Source organism: Cotesia typhae, unplaced genomic scaffold (assembly GCF_013202065.1).
Source record: "Cotesia typhae breed Kobodo isofemale line unplaced genomic scaffold, CoteBio_Ctyphae contig_5, whole genome shotgun sequence".
Classification (NCBI taxonomy): Eukaryota; Metazoa; Arthropoda; class Insecta; order Hymenoptera; family Braconidae; genus Cotesia; species Cotesia typhae.
Window position 1 is genome coordinate 6,935,411 of NW_027423757.1, and position 13,824 is coordinate 6,949,234.

The following is a 13,824-nucleotide window of genomic DNA, read 5'->3' on the forward strand; positions in this document are numbered from 1 at the left end:
CACTCCACAGGGAAATAGACAGGAAAAAATGATAAAAAAAATAAAGTTTAATAAAAATTGTTTGTGTATAATTGAAGCTCAAAAAACTCAATAAAGACAATGAAATCGTGTATACACTACAGTATAATTCATTGATTGTGTGCGTTTGTCTACATTAGAAAGAACACTTTAAATTAATTTAACAAATTGTTCCAGAGTTATGCATTACATCCGCGCATACCTCTGTGATGATGAAAACAAAAAAAAATTTCTCTCGCTAATGAAGTTCAGGAAAATAACTTGGTGTTTTTATTCCATTGAGGTATACTCTGAACCGAATGATGTGGAAAGATTCCCTTCACGGCCGATTAAAAAGCTTGGATGTGTATTTTTCATTATGTGACACCTCGTCTTTCATTCGTTTCTTCAAACCATAAACGTAAAACCTTCGCAGGTGAATATTCATGAGTAAAGTGATTTTTTTTTTATTTCAACTATTTACATCTCTTTGATCTTTCTCTTTTTTTTTATCACATCTCTTTTTCTAAATTTCAATCTGGTCTCTAGGTTTTATTTTATTAATATTGTTTTCCTTTCTTTATCTGTTGGAGTATTTTCTCGTAGCTATATAATATTCATAAAGATAATATATGGCTGTTATTGGAATTGAAAAAATAACTTCAAAATTTTCATGCTGAGATCCATAATATAGTCAAACTTATGACGACAAATCTGAGGCTTATAAACTATATTATATACGAGACAGACAAAAAATGTATTACTTTAAAAGAAAAAAATCTTTAAATGGATAAAAATTTTTTAGAAGAAATATGTTTAATTTTTGTTTCGAAAATTACTTGAATTGAGATAAATAATTTTTGGTTCCAGAAAATCATTGATTTTCTTAGCGGGAAATTGAAAATGAATAAATTTTAAATTAAAAAAGTTCTCTTAAATCGATTGATAAAAATTGGATTAAGACAAATTCACTAGAACCAATAATTAAATTTTGTTAAGACAAAAAAATTTTTTTCAAGCAAATAACTCTTTTTTTTTATGCATAGAGATACTTTTTTAGACTTACTGCATTCACAGTAATATTCTATGCTTTACAGGATCTTAATACCTGAAATACCTGAAGGAGATGACAATAATAGCACACCTGTATGATAGACTTCAACTCGGTAACTTTTCTATATACTGATTTATATCACAATGCCTCCAAGGTATTTACTCATTTTTAGCATTTCAGATAAGAAGAAATAACTGCTCCACAGTATCATGAAGCAATTCAATTGGAATGTAACTTGCTCTTAAGCTTTTTGAATTTTATAAATATAAATTCTTATAAATACAAAAGTACATATTCAATTGCGAATATTTATTAAAGAATAAACAATACATGCTTCACTCTACAAAAAATCCTATAATCGATAGAAAAAATAACAAACAAAATTTATCAACCTTGAAGATTGTTTTTTTCGAATCACTGATCAATTTTAACACACACCTGACATACCGAATCGAAGGTGACTGTTATTAAACCAAAACGAATTGAAACTACTCATAAATATTCATGAGTTAGTTAAAAATACTTGTCATTAATAACAATTAATAACAAATGTTGATGACTCAAAAAACCTGAGTTATAATTTTGTAATATATTTATAAGTTAAGTTCATTATCTAATTTAAGAAAAAACAATATTTCTAAATCGTTTTGGTTATTAGTCAAAAATTTTACCCATATATTTATAGATATATGTATATACAAATGAATACGTGAGTGTAAAAATGTGTGTCGTAAAGGTAAAGGTAAAGGTAAAGATAATAATAAGATAAACGTAGAACGGGCCACCGAGCCCGAAGCTTTAAGTCACAAGGTGGCCAATTAAATGGGAACTCTTTTAAAATTACTTTGGCTCTGCAATCATGGCACCCCACCTGCGTCTGAAAAACAGACAGGACTGGTCTTAACACACATATGTATATGTTTATATGTATTCATGTATACATATACAATATGAGGATGAGTGGTTATTTTTGTAGATTTGAGTTTTGGTGCTTCCAAACAAATCACTATGTTAAAAAACCACCAAGACATCAATAATTACAGTTAAGTACAGGTGAATCCGGTTCTTTATTTTCAGAAGCGACAAACTAACAAGATTCGGCGAAAAATTAAAAACATGAAAATTAATCACATCTAACATGTTTTTGTTTTTTCAAAACTGTCATTGATCTAGATTCCATTTATCTAATTATCAATTAAAAAATCATTATTATAATTTATTTTAAATTCTTAGAAAGATAGAAGTTTAATAAAGTTTATCATTAATTTTTTGAGTCTATTATAATAATTTAGATAATTAATTAGGTCAGGAATGTCATGATTTATGATATTTTATTCAATAAAATTGATTTAATTAATTAACTGTGTATATATTATTGATGTGGAGGAAAATGTGATTCTGTAAATTTTGAATGACTTGCACAATCATGTCAAGGCTGGGTCATATAGTTTGATTGTTACCCCTCGGGTTGAACATGAAAATAGATTGAAATAGCTTGGGAGAGTTGCCAAAGCGTTAAAAGAGAATAAAAAATATGTAAGTATTTTAGGATAAATTATTACAGAAATAGATGCAAACTGCAGACATTATTTCTGTTATATTTTTTAGTTATTCAATTAATTTTTTTTTTTTTTTTTTCGTTTTTGTAATAAGCTATGTTTTTATTTTTAAAAAATAAGTGGACAGTATTTATCATTGAATGTATTACAAATACGCAGTATTATATGATAGAAGAATGTAAGAATTTTTGTGGTACATATAACAAATGCACACCTGCAGAATATTAAATTTTGCACGGTTCCTCGAGTCAGTTTAGTGGTCCAGGTGGATGAAACAAGGAAACATACAAAAAATATAAAAAATATTATTTTCAAAACCCGTTCTACTGGCTGGACGCACGAAACCTCTCGAATGCGAAGCAGGGCTCTTATAGCGAAGATAGAAGACAATTTTAGTGTAGCCTCAAGGCACAAGACTCGATGATAATTTTTTATAAATACAAAAACTACGCAGTGTTAAATGAAATGTAAATAACTAAAATTATGTACAATTTGTTTAAAAGTGCGATATGTAAATTACACATATAATCTCAATGAAATAACAAATAAAGTTTAAAGCTTGGAGCTATAAAAAAAAAAAATTTTATATATTAAATAAAATTTAATAGTTGAGGGAACAAAAATAAAATTTTTAAAAAATTACTCTCAATAAGTAAAATTAAGTTATTAACAGCAACTCATACAGTACAAGAGAAACGCAAGTATGATTACTATCCAGAGGTGTGACGAATTATACCAAGGATAAGCCATTATTTCACCGAGATTAGCAAAGAAAAAAACTCAATATATGTATTTTTTTATATTTTTCAATTACAGATTAAGAGAACTCTATTTAATGTCAGAGATGATTGACTTTTTTTAAACTTTCTCATTTTTAGTAGATTTCATAGAAATCTAACTATTGCATTGGCCCTCATGACGGAACTTTTGAAAAATTTTGCTATATTTCGACTATACTTGTCGAGCTGAGTCGGAAAATGCATATGGTTCAAAAGTTTATATATGTATATATATATATATATATATATATATATATATATATATATATATATATATATATATATATATCAAATATAACGCGGCTTGTCACGACGATAGCGTCGCCAATTTACGTCGGATCTTTACCAAACTCAACATAATTATTCTACAGATAGATACCGAAGTCAAGTTCGTAGATGAGCTTAATCGGTCAAGTAATTTAGAAATGCCAGGATTTTGAAATTTTCAAAATCATAAAAATTTATATTTCTTCACTTTCTTGCTCGAATAACTCTTGAATGGAATAACTTGTCGAAATTCTGTTAATTGCATCTGAAAGCTCTTCAAATAAGCTTTAATTTGAGTACCATACTATATGTTTTATCTCAAAAGTAGGTCCTATTCCGCTATACCAAATATAAAATTTGCTGTTGCACTCGTTTTACGAAACGTCATCCAAAACTTTAGATTTTTACATTCATTTTCATGAAATCTACTTCCATTTCGGCTGCCGAATGACCTTTTTATGTGTGAATTAGAAAAAAAGGGCGTTACTATTAAAAGTTCTAACATCGAAGATGGACATTAGGGTGGGTCAAAAAAATCGAATAATTTATGTTTGACTTTATACTCTGAAAAATAGGTTCGTAGACACCTAAAAAGAATTCTCTCCAAGTATAAGCTCTTAATTATAACGGGAAGGTCCTCCGCTTTGCGGGTTTCTATTTTTTTCGAATAATCAGATAAAAAAATTTATATCTCGCTTCCAACTGCTTGGAAAAATATTCCGTGGCATAGATTTTGTGAGAAATTGAATGCTTTACAAAAAGGTCTCTTATGACTTTTTCAAAAACTCAACCGATTAAAAGATATTCATAGTTGAAGTTTGGCTATTTTAAGGAAAATATTCGTTTTTATTATGAATTTTATAAGTCAATGAAAAAAAATTATTTCGGATTGCGGAACTCATGATTTTGTAGGAAATTTACTGCTCTACAAAAATGGTCTCTTATGATTTTTTGATTAAGTGAAGCCGTTACGAGATATTCATCGTCAAACATTAACGAATATCAATATTTCCAGTTTTTGATCAATAATTCGATAAATTTTAATTTAAACTATGAGTTTCAGGAAAATTTACATAAATTTGAGTTTCGATCGATAAAAAAATGTTATAAACAATTTTTTTAATATTGTTTTCAGTCTTGAGCTTGTTTGATTGCATTAAAACAAGAAATTAGAGCATTTTTTTCGACATATAGCCAATGATTAGTTTAATTTGAAGTGAATGACATATTTCTTTGTCAAATTTAATATGAAAAGTATTGAATCAAGTGAGAAACAACCAGTATTTAACTTTTTTATAGATAAATTTTTTATTGAATTATCAATTGCAATATAATTGTCTATATTTTTAACATAACAGTACGCTATTACTATAAATAATTTCTTTTATTACAATTTGGGAATGTTTTTGATGTTCTTTGACAACTTGCAATAAGTACTGGAATTGTTCTTCATTTTTGTCAAGCATTGATTATATTCACTGACTAATGCAACAGCTCGCTCTGCTGAATCATTGACAACTTTTAGTTGTTGAAAGTATTCTTTATTTTCGAGATAACTCTCATTAGTAGGCCATAATTCAACATCGACATCAAGAAAGTCATACGGTAGATCGAAGATTTTGAAAAGATTTAATGACTTTTTAGACACAAAGTCACTCAGAGTTCTCTGCGCCAATGAATTCAAATCTTTTAGCTTTAGAATCTGTACCTTCACGAGTATTAACAGCTTCAACAATACGTTTTTTTACTTCTAATGGAACGCCATCGTCAAACAGTGATAAAATGGCAAGTTCATCGCTCAAATACCATAAGTGCGAAATCATTTTTTCACACGTAGCTGAAGAAATCAAAGGATTGATATGTTTGTACTCCAATAAATTTTTCATAAACTGCAAGTCATGATAAGCAGCAGTTGTTGCAGAAGTTGATGAAAACCAAGCTTTTAAATACAATGTGACTATAAAAATACAGAAATGACGAAGACCATGCAATTCTTTCTGAGAGAGTTTGAATTCATCTCTGAATAGATACATTTTCAAACTATAAATGGCCTTAGCCATCCATCTAGCATGATGAACAGCACCAGGACGTTTGAAAGAAATCTTTTCTTGAGGCATTTCTCCAAGGAAAATCAATGATAATTCCAATAATTCTTTATCTAACTTATTATAACATTTTTTATCGATCGAAACTCAAATTTATGTAAATTTTCCTGAAACTCATAGTTTAAATTAAAATTTATCGAATTATTGATCAAAAACTGGAAATATTGATATTCGTTAATGTTTGACGATGAATATCTCGTAACGGCTTCACTTAATCAAAAAATCATAAGAGACCATTTTTGTAGAGCAGTAAATTTCCTACAAAATCATGAGTTCCGCAATCCGAAATAATTTTTTTCATTGACTTATAAAATTCATAATAAAAACGAATATTTTCCTTAAAATAGCCAAACTTCAACTATGAATATCTTTTAATCGGTTGAGTTTTTGAAAAAGTCATAAGAGACCTTTTTTGTAAAGCATTCAATTTCTCACAAAATCTATGCCACGGAATATTTTTCCAAGCAGTTGGAAGCGAGATATAAATTTTTTTATCTGATTATTCGAAAAAAATAGAAACCCGCAAAGCGGAGGACCTTCCCGTTATAATTAAGAGCTTATACTTGAAGAGAATTCTTTTTAGGTGTCTACGAACCTATTTTTCAGAGTATAAAATCAAAAATAAATTATTCGATTTTTTTGACCCACCCTAATGGACATGGTTTTTTATTACGACTTCTTTATGACACATTATCCATATTGGAATTTATAGATACATTCACCTTCCAATTACGTCTGGGATAACTTAAGATTTATAGAGATTACGCTACGATGCATCATATATAATATTGACCTAAAGAAAAAAAAAAAAATTTTCTATATTTATAAATTTAAAATTGAAAATCCACGTAAAATTTTCATTTTTTTTTTTTTTTTTTTTTTTAAGTAAAGAAAATAATGATAAAAACATTTTTACATTCCTATGATAAGTTATTGAATTTATTTTCATAAAAAGGATATGCAATAAAAATTGAATTTATTGACACAAAAATATGTAATTAATTTTTTAACTATTTTTTCTATCACTTAAGTAAATTAAACAATCGCGTGTATCTCTTGATGTAATGCGATCATGTCACGAAAGCTTAGGGAGCAGAATCTTGTCTAAAATCGCTCGGGAATTTCTTATATTTTTTTATATAAAATATTATTAAATAAGCTTCAGTATTCAAAATAACGTGGAGCTGTTCACATCTAATCATGGTGTATAAAAATTTATTTAATGATTATATACAAGCAGAGTTGGGTGAAGAATATAATGAAGAAGCAGCGGTACCATCATTCTCACACCAACATGTGTTCACATTTTCTGCTGAATTGGATAGTACCGTACAAAAAATAGTTGATTTATCAATTGTTATTGCTGTTGTCTCAATGAATACAGTTATACTCGTCTCAATATTCATGCGTAAGTCGTTGTATACATCAGTTGGTTGTTACATCTTAAGTTTAATACTTTCTAATTTCGTAAACATTTTGGATCTCTTGAGAAATATTGTTGTGTATTGGTGTAACTTAAAGTTTAAAACTGATCATGATTACATTAATCAAGTGACTTTTCGCAGCACTGTTTGTACAGTAACCCTGTTGACTGTCGATCGTTACATAGCATTTTGCTGCAAAGAGACAGTGTGGCATAAAATATTATTAAAAGCATCAACAGCTGTTAAAGGTGTCATTATAATATGGTCATTTTGTTCAATTACAACAATAATGGAGCTTCATCTTTACGATCATTATGTCAAACACACTGGAATCATTCTTTCCGTATTCACAACTACTATGTACTTAATAACAACAACTTCGATAATTACTTTGTTGATTGTAATTATTATCGTGCAGCTTAAAGAAAATAAACCTATCCCTAAAAGCATGTGGAGAACCGAACAATCTGATAGTCTTCGATTACTAGGTAAAGTATATTGAAAAAGAATTTACTTGAATGACTAATGTCAAAAATTAGTTTTTAATGTGTTTATGTTGTCAATGTTTTTTTTTTTCCCCCTTAAAGTTGGAATTATTATTGGGCTTTATGTAACACTCGTTCCGGATCGAATAATTACGATACTCTATCATACATCATCATTTTGCTGCTCACTATTCACTAAAAACTTCTGTTACTACCTCGCCAAATCTTCATCAATCATCTCTCCAATTATCTGGATTGGAACGTCAAGGCTTCTTCGCCAAAGTATTCAAGTAATATTCTATGAATTTTTATTCACAAAAATTTTAAAATACATATTAGAGTGGCTCAAAGTTTGACCAATGTTTTTTTTTTTTAATCTACTATAAAAATATTTTAATTAATCATGTTTTAAGAGCTCGAATAAAATTTTTTTTTTCAATTTCCTGAATTTCAAAAATGGAATTTTTTCGGTTTTTAATGTTTTTTTTTACTCGACCAAGAAAAAGAATTTTTAAAAAACCAAATTTTTGACAACTCAGGAATTTTTTGTAAATTTTGAGCGTTCCTAATACATGTAGTATTTTTTTCTAAGTTTATTGCACAGAAAAATAATTATAATTAATACTTGTCATAATATTCTATTCAGAAAACTCTTTGTGGCAGTGGGAAATCATGATATTCTTTTCTTCCATGATGGATAATATCATGTACGCAAGTAACTAGACATATATAAAGTATGTTTATATACTAATACGTATGTATATGTATTATGGACATAATACTACTACTGGCCACTCCCGTGCATTATAAATTCATTCGGCGTTCTTTCGGATACCCAACATTGGCTTGCAGTGGATTTTCACTACGTTAAAAAAGGAAGAAGTTCAAGCGCGACAAAAAGTCGCAAAGATGACGTTGCCAGATATATGTATGTACGAATCATTGATGTCTTTTTATCGAAATCTTTATGTACTTTAATACGCTTGTCAAAATGTTAAATCGGAAGACTACTAAAATGTCACTTCCGTTGAAAATCAAAAATTTTATTTGTACATTATCCGTTTTTTTTTTTAAATATTTGTTCAACAAAAATTTTCATGTTGGAAAATAAAATTTCTGTAAATTAAAAAAAAAGTTTACTTTTTTTTTTTAAGTACGAAAAAATGTTTAAAATTATAAATTATTTATAAATTGTACGGTAGAAATTTGCTCATGAATGAGCGTAGAAGAACTAAATTATAAAGCGAGAATGAGAAACAAAAACTGTTTGTTAAGTAAACGTTAAAGCCAGACACCTTTACCAAACATATACTCCCACACGGTATAGTATGGCTGAAGAGTACATGCGTAACTTTTGAATTACTCACATGGTTCTTTGTAAATCTACCTTTGTAAATTGCTAATTGTAATTAAAAATTCAAGAAACATCGATACACGATGAGAGAAGTCTTTTTAAGCTCTGAACTTTCAAAGATCAATGAACTATACACCACACATTTAAAAATAAAAATGATGAATATATTTATCAATAGAGGTTTTATTTGATTCTTAATAAATGAATAAGCAGAAAGTTATTAATTGTGAATAAGCCACTGGAATTGATAATATATACACTAGGATCTTTGTGGTGTCAAAGAGAAAACTGACAAGACAAAAATAAGTTTAAAGAAAAAGAAGCATTGCAATATTCTCTTGCGAATCATAAATTTAAACTGAGCTTCTTCTCAGCTATCATATAATACTGCCAGTAGACGCTATACCACATGGTCGCCCTTTTATTTTAACTTCTTGTTCTTGTATCTTGTAGTAGACAAACATTGCATGAGCCATGCACACCTCGTATAACCATACTCAAGAAAATATTTGATCAAGTGCAGGATATAAGGTCGTTTCTTTCCATACAATATTACACATTATATATGTATTTAATCCACATATGAAAGCATTGTTATATTATATAAATTCTTCAATACCGAACTAAGGTTTTTTTTTCATATTTTTTATATCAAGCAAAAGTTTGATAGAAAATTTTGTATTGGTAATACATTTTTATACAATATGCGTGTCAAATATTGGAAAAAATTGATGAGTTTGATAAAACTTTTACATTTTTATGCCATCCACTAAAATCTATTTTTAAAAACTATACACTGTTTTTTCAAATTAAACGAAAATGCACTTCGAAAGAAAATTTCTTCCTATATTTTATTTTTTAAAATATATTTAATGTATTGTGATATGAAAAAATTAAGATAAAATTTTTTAAACAGCAATAAATGATGCTTAAACAGTAAGCGATTAATTATGAGCATAAGTTTATATTCATTGATACACTTATTTTTATTTCAGATTTATAAATGATGGGATTGAAAGTGCTATCCAGGAATTTTAATTTTAACCAAATAATAAGATGACTTACGCATTTAAAAGTTTATCTTTTTTTTAATCACAAGTTTTCGTGATATCATTTTGTAGTGGATACATATCATTTTTATCGTGACTAAACTATGTTATTGAAACGAAAGTTTAACCAAGGGATTAACGGATAAAATTTGTCTTAATAATTTTTTGTTGTCCATTTAAACAGACGTGAAACACAGCTTGTGAAAAATTTGTATACGTATTTATATGACTGTATTAATGTATGGAAACTACTACGGCAAAAAAGGTTTAAAGAAAAAAACACTTTACCGTGGTGGAATTTTTTTCATTATAAACTTACTACTAACCTTGTAGTTAAGTAAACTTCGTAACATGAAACTTTTTTCGTGAATGCTTATTAAAGAAGCAGTGAAGTTGAATAAAAAATATCTCCTAAAATTTAAGTACATCTGATAATTCTTAAAAAAAAAATCAAAATTTATGATTCTTAAATCAGATATCTGACCGTATTTTGAATTATTTAAAAAATGAATTTGTACTGAGAAAATATTAGAAATAATTTGCATTCATCAGTTTTTTTTCTTTATTTTTAATAAGAAATTTTTGAAAAAAATTTGTTTGTTAAAAAAAAAAAAATTATTAAGTGTCTTCTTAATATATATTCTTTTGATTTAAAAATTATAAAAATTTTTACTCAAGTTAATATACGACCTGAAATATTCGTCCGACACAATGGTTATTAAAAGAACTTTGAATAAATTTTGGCCACTGACATTTATCCCAACGTGTGTATAATCATCAGTTATGACTTACGATAATTTATCTTGATAATATTCACATCGTCTGCTTTATTATAAATGTATATAGCACCACTATAAAATCATAAGTAATATTTATTACCATTGGATTTTGCATCCTCGACGGATAGTTTAGTTACCGAGTGTTGTATCCCGCGTACACCAATACCTATAAGTCGTTAGTTTACAATTACGTCAGTTTGCGTCAACGCCTTTACTTTGGTTCTATAGTTATATGCATATTAAGTATAATAGTATAAATAATGTGCTTACTACGATTCACGATGTTGTTATATACAAAGAGATTGTATGCTACTGCCGCAAATTGTATCACAAAGAAAAATAAATCGATTAATCTTTTGAAATTTTTAACTTTTAAAAAAAGTTTTCTATGTACAATGCATGTGCATATATATGAGAAAAATTGAATTAAATCTCTTTCACTTGAAAATATGTATTGAGGTCAATCCTTGAAAATTAACGATTCAAATAATTTTTATAAATAATTAATTTAAAATCGTCTAATATCAAGGACAAGTATTGTATTTATAGTTTTTTGTATAAAAGATCTCTTGGAAAATGTTTAAATAAATGTTAATTTTTTATTTTGAAATTATTGATATTTAATAGTTGGACTCTGGCATGAGTTTAAAAGTTCTGTTTTTTATTTATTATAATTTATGATATTAATAATTTTGTAACTCAAAAATAAATTAAAAAATATATCTTTGCTTATAATAAAGCTCGCTGTTGTATTGAAACTTTCTACTCCAGTTTAATGGAAAATATGTAACTAAAAATAGCAAAAAATATCATAGGTGACGAGAAATAATGAATGTATATAAACTTATTATAAGTAACTCATTGTTTTAAAATGAAACAATAGAACACACGTGGGTCCATGGACCTACGCTCGCATATTACGTATTTCCGATCCTTATTCAAGAATTTTATAAGCATAAAAAAAAGTAATTCTATGGTAATGGGAGAAATTATATAGTAACATTTATCCTTTTTTTGCTGTTTTTTTTTGTTCAGTTTTTTAATCAACCATAAATAACAATGTCGTACGCCATCTTCTAAACGCCGTCTAGTAGAAAAAGTTTATTTATCAATACTCGTTATTATTATTATTATAAATGAAGAGGATTTGCGATTCAAATAAGTGCTTCTTTATAAAATAAGAAATTTTTTTCTACTAACGTTTGTTTTATCACTCTCATCATAATATAATTATCACTCTCATCTATAATATAAGATTTATATTGAGGGAGCGATTGAGCATTGAAGTCGATATAATAGATGCTTTAAAGATGAATAAATCTATAGATATAATAGTCCTTGAAGCACAATGACGTGAAATCTTAAATGATAATTAATTATAGATAAAAGCAATTTGAAGTACTACAATAATAAAAAAATAACTTGATTAAAGAGGAGAAAACTTGAGCCAAAAAAAAACCCTATTTTGAAGAATTTATTTGCTTTAAGCAGAAAATTTTTTCAACAAATTAAAATTAACTTATAGGAAAAAATCTTGCTTGATTAGAGAACTCTTCAAAATTATTCTATTTAATCAAATTAATTTTTTTATAAACGTGCGAAGAAGAATACACGAAAATCATTTCTACTAAAAATTATCTAAATCATTTTTAGAGTAATCCGCATTGTTAATTTATTCAAATAACAAATGTTTAAGTAATCTTACTACAATCAATTAATTAAATGATTTAATTATAAAAAATTTTTATACAAATTGAAGTGTTGAAACCATTTTGTCTCTCTCCTCCTACAAAATTAAGATTATCGATCAAACTCTAAACTTAGATAAGTAAATAAACTTTTTTTTCAAAACTTTAATTACTGTTACTATTAATTAATTAATTCAATATCATTCGCAGAAAGTATTTATTACCGTGAATATCGATACAGCTTGTTTATGACTAATTGCTTCAACAAGTTATTTAAAATTGATATATAATAACATAAAAGTAAATTTATCAGTAAAAAAGCTTATACTAGTTAATTCTGTGAGTAGACCGTTAACTTTCTCAACCGGTTCAGCAAATCATCGTATTCGCATACTAAACCGGAAGCTGTAAAGCTCGAGGCTAAACAGTGGCTCTAGCGGTCATCTAAGTTTGCTATTTATCGTTACCACTTTGTTATCCAGATCAAACGTTTATTTCAAGTACCAATATAACTCCTCATACTTGATTCAATAATTCGTTCATTTTTTGTTATTCTCTGAGACTTTTTTGTTTATATCGGAAAAAATAATAAAAATAATGTTATTAGAAACAAACAGACGCGAAAAATTATTTATTTTTAAAAGATAAACTAAACATTTACGCAGTTAAAATTCGAAAGAATGCATGAAAACAATTTATTCAAATTTTTATGTTTTATAATATATGAAAAAATTTTATGACAATGGAAGTTAGCTGACATTTAATCATTTTATAACTGAATTAACAGATATTTAAAAATTTTTAGAATTTTCTTTTTTTTTTAAAGTGATTACAGAGGAAATAAAAAAAAATGTTTTGATAGTAATTCGTCATTCGGTTAAAATATTAAAAAATGGTCCGTTTGCTGATTTCATTACTGTATAATTTTTAAATTCTTTTAAACATTTGTAAGATGAATAAAAAATAACACGTAGAGTTTTATCAATTTTTTACAGGAGTGAAAAATTAGAAAAAAGCTAATTTCTGAAAATTTGTAAACAGTCTCAAACTTAATGATTATAAATTAATTTGAAAAAATGTGTGACACTGAAGTCGAGAGACATCTGATAATTTTTACAATTTTTTTAACTAACAAATTATAGCAAGAAAATTTTATTTTAAAATTTCATCTTTGGAAGCTCTGAAAAATTTTAAATGACATTTTTATAAATAATTTTCTATGCCGAGTTGATTTTTCAAAAAAAAATCAAAAAATTGTCAAGTGTCTGCTAACTTCAGCCTCAT

At 27.1% G+C, this 13,824-nt stretch overlaps 1 protein-coding gene across 1 annotated transcript in view; it reads right to left on the bottom strand.

Moving 5' to 3' along the window:
* The window catches only part of Ec (ubiquitin specific peptidase echinus), a 60,889-nt gene that overhangs the window by 46,147 nt on the left and 918 nt on the right, over window positions 1–13,824 (bottom strand). The window lies entirely within an intron of this gene.